General features: G+C 38.6%; 1 pseudogene; it reads left to right on the forward strand.

Annotated features, from left to right (window-relative positions):
• Positions 1-10,520: 10,520 nt before the first annotated feature.
• LOC118148161 (U6 spliceosomal RNA) lies at positions 10,521-10,620 on the forward strand (annotated as a pseudogene).
• Positions 10,621-12,557: the final 1,937 nt, after the last annotated feature.

The raw sequence follows: 12,557 nt of genomic DNA on the forward strand, positions 1-12,557 counted from the left end.
CTTAGCTCCCCTCCCTAGAGCAAAGTAACCACCTTTACCAGTTTATAGATATTCTATGCATATAAAATTGTTTGTGTAAAACAAAAAAAAGTATGTATTACATGCAATATTCTTTACTCTTTTAACATGGCATATTGGATACTGTCCCAAATCGATACATATACAGCAGCTTTATTCTGTATAAAGGTTGCATAGTTTCTCATGCCATGCCTGTACATCATTTATTTAACCAGTTCCCTAATATTAATATTTCTGCTGCCTTCAATCTTTTTGCTTCTCTAAGCATTGCTACGATTAATATACTTTTAAGTTTGTCATGGAAGGTGTGGTAAACTCCTGTAGTAGAATTACAAGATCAATGGATATGTGCATTTGTAATTATAATAAGATATTGTTAGAGAGCCTCTTACAGAGTTTACACCAAATTATATCCCCAAAGGCAGCAGAGAGGATGCCTATTTCCTCACACTCTTTTCAATACAGTATGCTATCAAAAGTCTTTTTTCTTTGCCAAATTGGCAAGGGAAAATGGCACCACAGTATAGTGTTAATTTTTACTATGTATAAAGTAAATACCTTCGCTTATGTTCAGACCCATTTCTAGTTGCTTTAATGCAAACTGTTTTATACTGTGTTCATTGTTTACTGGAGTATTGGTCTTTTTCTTACGAGGTTATTTGTGTATGCTGAGGAACACACGCTTTGTTCTACGTCATGAGGTACAAACACATATGGTTTCCTGGTTTGTCATGTCTAATTTCTCTTTGCTTCAGGTATTTTAATGCCATGACAATTTTATTGTAATTATATGTGGCCAAATTAATCACCTTTTTTATAATTTCTTTTTTATTTTTAATTATTTATTTATTTATTTTTATTGCATTTTAGGTTTTATTTATGATTTCTTAGTTTTGGATTAACCTTAGAAAAGTCATCCCAACACACACACACACACACACACATACACACACAGACACACACACACACATATACACACATACACACACTAACACACACATACACAGACACACACAGACACATACACACATACACATACACACACACATACACACAGACACACACAGACACACACATACACAGACACACACACAGACACACACACACAGACACCTGTGTGTATACATATATAGTATTTTAGTATTTTCATATTTATATTTTAATATTTCTTTGTAAATCTTTGAAACACCTGGAATTAGTTTGATTTTCCAGATAGCTATCCAGTTGTCCCAATATCATTTATTATTAGGTTGGTGAAAAGTAATTGCGAGTTTTGCCATTACTTTCAATGGCAAAATAACACATCACTTACCCCGACTTTCTATTTTATTCTTGCCATATATTAACATCTGATACATATTTGGGTCTACTTACTTTCTTGTTTATTCCATTTTTCTGCCTGCCAATTCATGCAATAATTACTGTAACTGTTATTAGATGAGTGTAATTACGGTAGTGCTATATTTTAACAATTGAGTGGGTAATTAACTTGCTACTCTTCTTTTTCAAAAATTTTCTTGGCATTTAAAAATTTTCTGTATAAATCAATATTTCCAGTTCCAAAAACAAATGCTTAGACAAACAGTAAATACTCTTACTGTATTTATTGGTATAATAAGGTAATTAAGCATATTACTTAAATTAGGAAGAAATGTCATTTTTATAATATTGAATCTTTGTGTTTAAGAAAATATATGTTTTCCATTTGTTTGTATAGATTTTGTACGCTTCTTGTTACATTTATTTCTAGAAATTAATTTTTGTTGCTATTGTAAATGTGATTATTTATTTTATCTCCTAATTGTTTATTGTTTGTACCTATGAAAGCTGTTGATTACTATTTATTATTGTACCCAAGTAGTTATGAATTCTTCTACTGTCTGCTACAATTTTTTATTCTTTTGCGTATTCCATATAAGCAAGTATAACATTTGCAAAGACAATTTTATTTTCTTTTTTCAAATACATATATAACTCATTTTTTCTTTTTCTAATTGCACTGGCAAGTGCATTCAGAACTGTTAATAAAATAGTAGTCATAGTAGACACTCTAGCTTTTCCTTGACATTGATGGGAAAACAGACACATTTTAAACTAATAATCACCACCTAAAAGCTAGCATCATGCTTAATGTGTCCCAGTGTTTTAATTAATCATAATGCTGGCTTTAAAAAGGTGATGACTATTAGTTTAAAATGTGTCCATATAGTCTTTAATTGATTTTTTTCAGTGCTTGATTGAGTGATTATATAATTTCTCTTATTTGTTCTTCCCATAGGTGAATTGCATTAACAGAGTTACTAATGTTGAATCAATTTCATCATTCCTGGAATAAGCCAGTACTATTATCCCCACCAATGCTCAGTCATTGTCTGAGGGGCAAAGCAGGGGAAGGAAGTGTATGTGTGGTTTGTTTTTTTTTTTTTTTTCTTTTCTTTTTTGAGACGGAGTTTCGCTCTTGCTACCCAGGCTGGAGTGCAATGGCACAATCTCGGCTCACCGCAACCTCCGCCTCCTGGGTTCAGGCAATTCTCCTGCCTCAGCCTCCCGAGTAGCTGGGATTACAGGCACGCGCCACCATGCCCAGCTATTTTTTTGTATTTTTAGTAGAGACGGGGTTTCACCATGTTGACCAGGATGGTCTCGATCTCTTGACTTCGTGATCCACCCGTCTTGGCCTCCCAAACTGCTGGGATTATGGGCGTAAGCGGTTTTTTTTTTTTTTAATGAATACCTTGTTGGCTCTAAAAGGCTGTCATCCACTACGCCCCTGACAGCAGTTTCTCTTAAAGGAAATTTGGCCGGGCGCGGTGGTTTACGCCTGTAATCCCAGCACTTTGGGAGGCCAAGGCGGGTGGATCACAAGGTCAAGAGATCGAGACCATCCCGGTCAACACGGTGAAACCCCATCTCTACTAAAAATACAAAAAATTAGCTGGGCATGGTGGCGCGTGCCTGTAATCCCAGCTACTCGGGAGGCTGAGGCAGGAGAATTGCCTGAACCCAGGAGGCGGAGGTTGCGGTGAGCCGAGATTGTGCCATTGCACTCCAGCCTGGGTAACAAGAGCGAAACTGTGTCTCAAAAAAAAAAAAAAAGGAAATTTGAGCCGCACATTTCTGCAGCTAACAGACGAATCAATAAAGCACTAGAAGTCAAAAAACCTGAGCTTCAGAACAGTAACTTCCAACCATCAGTCCATGTGACCTTGGACCAGTAATACACTGAGACTCACCTTCTTACTGGGTAATATAACAGAGTAGTGCACTAATGTTTTTCAAGGTATTTATTCTAATACTAGCTCCAAGAACAGTCTGTGTTTAGCACATAACAATCACTTGATAAATATTTGTCAAAAGAAAAGAAATGAATGAATAAAGGAAAGAGACAATAAGAAAGAAGATGGATCCCGTTAAAACATATGTATAAAAGGAGCTTCAAAATAAGGATTCTGTCTGTATCTTGTTACCATTCTCTTCCTATCATATTTCATTCCTCAGATGCTGCATTTACGGAGCATAGCAGCTGCTTGAACATGTCATGGCTTTTATAGCTCCACATCTTTGTGCATGCGGGTCTCCTGCCCTGGGATGCCTTTTGATCCTCTGTGACTGACAAAGCTTCGATGTCCCTTCTTCTATGAAGACTTTCTTGACATCTCTAAGTTAGGGATCATCTCTCCCTCCTTTGTGTCCTTACAGTACTTTGCTGACATATCTGCTATAGCATTTACTTACTCCGTAGAGATTCCTCTACATATCTTCCTCCTCCTACTAGGTGATGGGACACCTTAAGAGACCCTTAACTAATGCACTACAATTGGATTGTAGCCATGGAAGGATATTGATTTCTCTTATTTATTCTCAGCGCCTGGGGTAGCCAGACAGTGAATCAGATGCCTCTGACCAGAAGCGATTCATCCATTTATCCCATTGTACAAAAATGCATCTGCTAAGCATGCCATCATTTGAAAAACGGGAAGAATTGCCTTCACATAACATAACATGATTTGAAAAAGATAGGGAAGAACTGCCTGAACGTAACAATTCCATGTTCTATGTCTTTGTATACTGGGCACCTTGGATGTAGCCTGGTGCATAAATATTAGCAATACAAGAACTCACATCTTGTGCATACTGAATGAGTAAAGAAATTGTTCTCAGTTTCAAATTGTTATTGAGACTTAGCATTCACTGTTACATAATTATTTGATTAATGTCTTATTCACTAGACTAAAATCCATTGGAAATTGGGTCATGTTTATTTTTTGCCTACCATTGTATCCCTAGCACAATGTTTGGCTGGGGCTGGAAAACGGCAAATATTTAGTAAGCACTTGTTGAATAAAGAAAAAAATAGGCCAGGTGTGGTGGTTCACACCTGTAATCCCAGCACTTTGGGAGGCTAAGGTGGTGGATTGCCTGACATCAGGAGTTTGAGATCAGCCTGACCAACACAGCAAAACCCCATCTCTACTAAAAAAAAAAAAAAAAAAAAAAAAATTAGCTGGGCATGGTGGGGGGTGGGGGAACCTGTAATCCCAGCTACTCAGGAGGGTGAGGCAGGAGAATCGCTTGAACCCAGGAGGCAGAGGTTGCAATGTGCTGAGATCGTGCCATTGCACTCCAGCCTAAGCAATAAGAGCGAGACTCTGTCTCAAAACGAAAAGAAAAAGAAAAAATAAACAAATTATAAGACTGCCTTAGGTCTTATATCTTTTTAGAATCATTGTACCCCAGGTTGGCCTGTCGGGACTGCCATGTCCTCAACAGTTCCTGAGGATCCCTATGTTATGTTCCAGCTCATCCTTGCAGTGCTTGCTACCTGCCTGGCTTTCATAGTAGCTGCTTACTTCCTGTTTACCTTGCATGCTCTGCATCTGTCCAGCCATCAGAGAAAGGGCAAGTATAAACAGAGACTAACTTTGGCACTAGTTCCTGGCAGCCTCCCCCCAGAGGCATAGTTGAGTACTCATCTTGCCCTCAGAACATGTCTGTGGGCTCATCACAAGGTACTATAATTGTCTGTTAACTTTACCTTTGTTGCTGGAATGCTGGGCAAAATGACCAGCATGTCATAACTCCTCATCAAATGTTTTTTGATCCCTATATTGGAAATTATTAATCAACTAACCAATTATCATATTAAATAATCACTGAATGATCAGGTGTTCTCCACAGTCAATATTGAGTCCAACAGTGGGCTTGGTGCTGAATGGGTACCGAAAAAAGGACAAAATACTTCTCTGTAGAGTTCACAAAATTTTTTAATTTTTCTTTTCTGTGAACTCTGCAGAGAAGTATTTTGTTCCAGGGAAGGCTGAAACAGTGTTGGGCAATGGAAAGGGTAAAGCATGTGTTCAGAAGCCAAACTTTCTGAGCTTGAATCTCATCTTTTCTCCTTAGTAAAGAGATGTTCTTGGGTAAGCAGATCTGGGATATCAATCTTGTCACTTGTAAAAGAGAGATGATAAAAAAAAAAAAAAACCACCACTTGGGTTGTCCCAAGGATTAAGCAACATGTGTATTTAAAGTATCTGGAAGAGACCAGGCATGTTGGTTCACCCTGTCATAACAGCATTTGGGAGGCCGAGGTGGGTGGATCACATGAGGCCAGAAGTTTGAGATCAGCCTGGCTGGCCAACATGGCAAAATCCAATCTCTACTAAAAATACCAAGATTAGCTAGATAAGGTGGTACACGCCTGTAGACCCAGCTACTCAAGAGGCTAAGGCAGGAGAACCTCTTGAACTCAGGAGGTAGAGGTTGCAGTGAGTTGAGATTGCACTACTGCACTCCAGCCTGGGTGACAGAGCAAGACTCTGTCTCAAAAATATATAACATTTTTTAAAGTGTTTGAAGAGCCTCTGATACACGGTCAGTGCTCAACAAATATTAATTGTGATTATTATTGTTATTACTAGAAATTCTTTCAAGGAGGAGCCCCAGACCCTGAAGAGTATTAATAGCTGCCTTTTAGTGAGCACTTACTACATGCCAGGGAGTCTGCTAAGGGTTCTATATGTGTTACTTCATTTAGGCCTTGCCACAGATTCTGTGAGCCACACACCATAAACACACATCCTACAGACAAGCAACTGAGGATTCAGAGTTCAAAGTATGTTGCTCAAAGTAGTAACAATTAAGTGCCCAAACGCTCTTCTTTCTCGTCCAGTCCTCTCTTCTGATCTGGCTTCCTTTGTCTACACAGAAAAAAAGCAATTTTAACCCTAGAGGGATTGAAAGAATCCAGTTTAAGGACTAGACCATTTTTAAGGACTTGGAGATAGTGTTAAGGGCTGAGAGGGCAGATTTTATAAACTTCTGGTTATAACCTTCTGGTTAAGATTATGCAACCTTAGAAATGTGGCATATACAACATTAGAACTGGAAGTTGTTGAGACCTTTAATGCATTATTTCCTCTCTCATTCTCTTTTGACCAAGTTGATGTATTTTATCTGAGAGGCACCTTCAGCGACCTAGAGGTGCCAGCACAGCATCAGAGAAAGGAAGAGAGTCTCTGGCATTTAGAATTTTCTAGAACAAACAGAGTCATGGGGAATAAGCAGAGTAAACCAAAAAGTACCTTTTCTAGATGTGTTCGGTTTACTGAGAAGCAGCAAGGATTCTGGGTGGAAGCAGTGTTCAGAATAGAGTAGGCAGAGGACTGGAACTTTGATTTGGCCCTATCTCCTGGGGCTCTATCTCCTGGGGCCCCAGGTGGCAGAATAAGTGAAGAAAGATAGGTAGTGTCAACAGATACATACAGATAAGATTTAGTACAAGCAATTGTGGCCTCCAATCCTGTATCTTCCACTTACTAAATATAAACAAAATTTTAAACTTTCAGGTCCTCATCTTTTTTTTTTTTTTTTAGATGGCATCTCACTCTGTCTGGCATCTCACCCAGGCTAGAATGCAACAGCACAATCTCAGCTCACTGCAACCTCCCCTCCTGAGCTCAAGCAATCCTCCCTCTTCAGCCTGAGTAGCTGGGAACACAGGCACGTGCCACCACGCCTGGTTAATTTTTGTATTTTTGGTAGTGATGGGGTTTCAGCATGTTGCCCATGCTGGTCTTGAGCTTCTGAGATCAAGCAATCCACCTACTTCGGCCTCCCAAAGCACTAGGATTACAGGCATGAGCCACTGCACTCATCTTCTAAATGTTTTTTTCTCTAAGGAATAAATCAGATCATTGTAATGTATGCACACAATTGACACAGAATAGTCACTTGATTAATATAACTATTAATTTTAGAACATAACTCATATGTTTTATAATGACCTAAATTTTATCTGCAAAATGACTCTCAGACATTATGTTAATCTTTACAAATTCATGATAGCCACCAAAAATGTTTTTCATAAATATTTTGATCTTAGAACTCTTGGAAAGAAAATCACGTAACTACATTGATTTTTAATACTTACACTAATTCTAATTGTAGTTTTGATCTTACACTTAAAAAAATAAAAATTTTTAAAAATAAGTTCATTTCTTATGGTCGAGCCTACCGAAATGATCTTTTTATAGTGAATACTAACAAAAAGCTCATAGATCAATGAAACATTTTAGAGACCCCTGAAATAAATCTGCACACCTACAACCAGTTCATCTTCAACAAAGTCAACAAAAATGAACAATGGGGAAAGTACACTTTATTCAAAAAATGTTGCTGGAAAAACTGGCTAACCATATGCAGAATTCTGCATGAAACTGGACTCCCACCTACTACCATATACAAAATTTAATTCAAGATGCATTAATGACTTAAATGTAAGACCTCAAACTACAAAAATTCTAGAAGAAAATCTAGGAAATACTCTTCTAGACACTGGCCTAAACCAAAAAATTATGATGAAGACCCCAAAAGCAAATGCATCAAAATAAAAAATAGACAAATGGTTAGCCGGGGGTAGTGGCTGACGCCTGTAATCCCATCTACTTGGGAGGCTGAGGCAGGAGAATCGCTTGAACCTGGGAGGCGGAGGTTGCAGTGAGCCGAAATCACACCGCCACACTCCAGCCTGGGTGACATAGGGAGACACTGTTTCAAAAAAAAAAAAAAATAGACAAATGGGACTTACTTAAACTAAAGAGTTTACGCACAGCAAAAAGAAATAATGAACAGAACAACCTACAGAATGGGAGAAAATATATGCAAACTATGCATCCATATATGATCTAATATTCAGAATCTATAATGAACTTAAATGAATCAACAAGAAAAAAGCAAACAACCCCATTAAAACATGGGCAAAGAGCGTAAACAGGCACTTCTCAAAAGAAGACATACTAGTGGCCAGCAAACACATGAAAACATGGTCATCATCACTAATAATCAGAGTTGCAAATTAAAACCACAATGACACACCATCTTACACCAGTCAAAAGGGCTATTAAAAAGTCATCGCGATGTACAGACAAAAATAGTTAAAAACCAGCAGATGTTGACAAGGTTGTGGAGAAAAGGAAACGCTTAGTGGGAATGTAAATTAGGTCAGCCACTCTGGAAAGCAGTTTGGAGATTTCTCAAAGGACTAAAAACAGAACTACCATTCGCCTCAGCAATCCCATTACTGAGTGTATACCAAAGGAAGATAAATCATTCTACCCAAAAGACAAATGCTCTCATATGTTCGTTGTAGCACTATCCACAATAGCAAAGACATGGAATTAACCTAGGATTGGATAAAGAAAATGTAGCATGGACTACTATACAGCCATAAAAAATTAAATCATGTCCTTTAGAGCAACGTGGATGCAGCTGGAAGCCATTATCCTAAGCAAACTAATCCAAAAGCAGGAAACGAAATATCACACATTCTTACTTATAAGTGGGAGCTAAATCTTGGGTTCACACAGACATAAAGATAGGAACAATGAACAATTAGGACTCCAAAAGTAGGATCAGGGAGGACTAAAAAGCTTCCTGTTGTGCTCTGTGTAACACAGGTTTGTTACAGGGTATATTGTGGGATGCTGAGGCTTGGTCTATTGGGTGATGGAACCAACAGACCAAGCCTCAGCATCCCACAATATACCCTGTAACAAACCTGTACCTATACCTCCCAAATTTAAAATAAATGTGGCGATAAATCAAATAATAAAGTAAATACTAAACAAAGGCTACTCGCTTTTCAACTTCTAAGACACATGTAATAATTGAAAATACGAGAACTTGGCTGGGCGTGGTGGCTCATGCCTGTGATCCCAGCACTTTGGGAAGCCTAGGCAGTCAGATAACCTGAGGTCAGAAGTTCGAGACCTGCCTGGCTAACATGGTGAAACCCCATCTCTACTAAAAATACAAAAATTAGCTGGGCGTGGTGGTGGGTGCCTGTAATCCCAGCTACTAAGGAGGCTGAGGCAGGAGAATCATTTGAATCTGGCAGGTGGAGGTCACAGTAAGCCAAGATCATGACACTGCACTCCCGCCTGGAAACAAAGTGAAACTCCAAATGAAAAAAAAAAAAAAAAGAAAGAAAACAGAACCTAAGATACAAATATCCAATTATTATAGTAACATGAGCTTTTTAAGCAACTTTTTCTCTCGCTCACTTCAGCAGCACATATACTAAAATTGGAACTGATACAGGATTTTTTTTTACCCCTTTCCTGGACTCACAGCAGGGACACCCCATCTGCTTGGCCCACCACACTCAGCCCCTTGCAGTAGGAAGCACGTGAGCAAGTGAGTGCAGGATCTAGCTGGTTGTTCTGGGCGCTGACACAGGAGCAAGCTCCTAGTGGAAACTGCAGCTAGACTAAGCATGTTGCCTCAAGGGGAATGCAGGCACCCAGATGAGAGTGCTTTCAACCCTGAAGCCCCAGAGGAGGTGTTGCAGTGCTCTTTTCGTTCCACCGTCCACAGTCCAACAAACAGCGATGTGTTAGCACCTCAACTGGCCCTTTGCCTCATTGCACAGGACGGCTGCCCCTGCTGGCGAGGAAAAGGGCCAGCATGACACCCTTTCTGGGTCCCCATACTCGGCAGGTCCAAGCTCTTGTCCAGAGGCCAAGAAGCATGAGACCACATGGATTATTAAAGGATAGTGAAGGCGGAGAATTTTTACTGAGCAATGAAAACGTCTCTCAGAGAGGGGAGCTGGAGAAGGGATGAAAAGGGCAGGTCGTCCTTCCCAAAGTTAGGTTGTCTCTTCTCTGAAGTCAGGCTGTCTTCTCCTCTACCAACTGAGTCTGTGGTCCGTACCGGCACAGGATGGGAAGTGCATGGTGACTGGTTTGTGAGTAGGCAAAAAAGATTAACATGAAGACACCATTCAAAGAGGGGCCTGACAGTATAGAAAACCAATTAGGAAAAGGTAGGTATACATGAAATAGGTGAAGGGTGGGGATCGATCAGAGGAAAGTGTGCCAAACAGGAAGACAAGTTGTCAATCAGGTCTGAAGATTTAACTTGTAGCTTGGCTTTCACGCTTTAAACTGGCTTCCGCTTGGAGATGGGGTTGCACTGGGGACACTCCCCTATCTGCCTAGGCATCTGGCTGCCTCTGTCACTCTCAGAACATTACAGAGAAGATTGTCATGGCCCCTATACAAGAATGGCATGCAGATTCATGAAGCATTCCATTAAAAAATAAACAAAATATAAAAATAAAACAAAAAAAAGTTTTAATTGACTAATTATACATAGTGATATTTTGATACATATGATGTATAGTGATAAGATCAGGGTAATTGACATATCCCTCATCTCAAACATTTATCTTTTCCTTAAAACATCAATACATGTGTGACTGGCTATCATAGTCAATTTGGATAGATGGAGGCTCTATTTCAATGGATGAATACATTAGCTTTTGGAAAATCCTGAGTAGGTGGAGAGGTTTTTTGTTTTTTGGGTTTTTTTTTTTTTTTTTTGTAATCTGAGTGGAGATTTTCTTTTGATCTGAGAGGACAGCAAAGATCAGGTTAAAAGTTTGCATGATAATATATATCAACTCTTCAAAAAGCAAAGATTGTAGTTGATATAAGATGGTTTCTAGAGAGAAATGTATTTCTCTCTAGAGAAGACTGTACAGCCTTATAACGGTTTCCATTCACATGGAACAATTCCAGCTGCTTTTAAAAATCAACGAATGATAAGCAGAAGGAAAATGGAAAGAAAACAACAGATTTTTTACTATGTCCAACTGGTAAACACTGGATTGCATATAAACTATGTTAAGCATAATTAAGCACAGAATTAACATCATTTGCAATATAGTGAAAAAAGGCAGCTGAGACAAATGCAAAAGATCGCCAGTACATTGCTTTGATGATCTAAATCAACACTGCCAAGTTACATATTTACAAAAAAAAAAAGGAACAAAGGGTCAAACAATTAACTTTCCTTCTGGATGCATGTGCGTAGACTATGGCTAAAGGTTTGAATAAATTTTCATCCTGTTACTATTCATCGAGTTTGTTAAATCTTAACCTTCCATGAACCATGCCTGCCAGTGTATCTAATTACCTAGAATGAATCAAACAAACAGTTCTAACCTTACATTTCTTAGTTACAGCATCACGGGCAAGAGATGAATGTTTTTAATAAAACTTTCAGCCCTCTATTTATGATAAAGTCAAAAAATAAATTATTTGATGTTTCCAATGTTTTAAGTATGGTGCAAGCACTTGAAATACGTCATTCATTCCCTCAACAAATATTTAGTAAGACAATATTTTTGATAGGCCATTTCTCTATTAAGTGTTAGAGATAAGAGTTATAAATTTCTCACAGTCTAGTGGGAGTGACAGGTACATACAGATGCAATTTTAACACAATAAGAAATGCAGCAATAGCATAGAATTCTGATGTAAAGTGGGAAGAAGGTGAGGAGTGGTAGCAATTTGCACAGAGAAAAAACATTTTACTTTACCTTGTAGGATAAGGGAGTCAAGAATACTTTCTTAGAGGAGATGATGACTACACTGAGATCTCAAAGAGCAATAGGATTGATTTTCATAAAAAATCCTCATTCGTAGGTAGCATAATTATCTCTATTTTACAGATGGACATACTCTGACTTACAGCTGCTAAGGGGCAGAACCAACATTTTGAACCCAAGCCTACCTGATCCCAGTGTCACACATTTTTCAATGTACTGTATTTTATCCTCTGGTAAGAGAAAACTTGAAAGTGGAAGAAAATACTCTGTATTTAGCTCCAAGTCATAAAACCTTTTTACCATTACTGAGCTGACCTAGCCATTCCAGCACAACATTCCCTTTTTACAATTTTTCCCATGTTCAGCTAAGAAAATATAATTGCTGGCTTGTATTTCTACCATATGCTCTTAGAAATTCTCATGAAAAGCCAAAACATTATAGTTACTTCAGAGAGGAATAGGTATGAAAACCTAAAACTGTCAGTAAGAACAGAGGATGTTCTATCAGAAATCTTTGTAATAAGTGGCCAGGTGCTGTGGCTCACATCTATAATCCCAGCACTTTGGGAAGTTAAGATCGAAGGATCGCTTGAAGCCAGAAGTTCCAGACCAGCCTGGGCAACATGGTGAAACCCCATCTCTA

Source organism: Callithrix jacchus, chromosome 15 (assembly GCF_049354715.1).
Source record: "Callithrix jacchus isolate 240 chromosome 15, calJac240_pri, whole genome shotgun sequence".
Classification (NCBI taxonomy): Eukaryota; Metazoa; Chordata; class Mammalia; order Primates; family Cebidae; genus Callithrix; species Callithrix jacchus.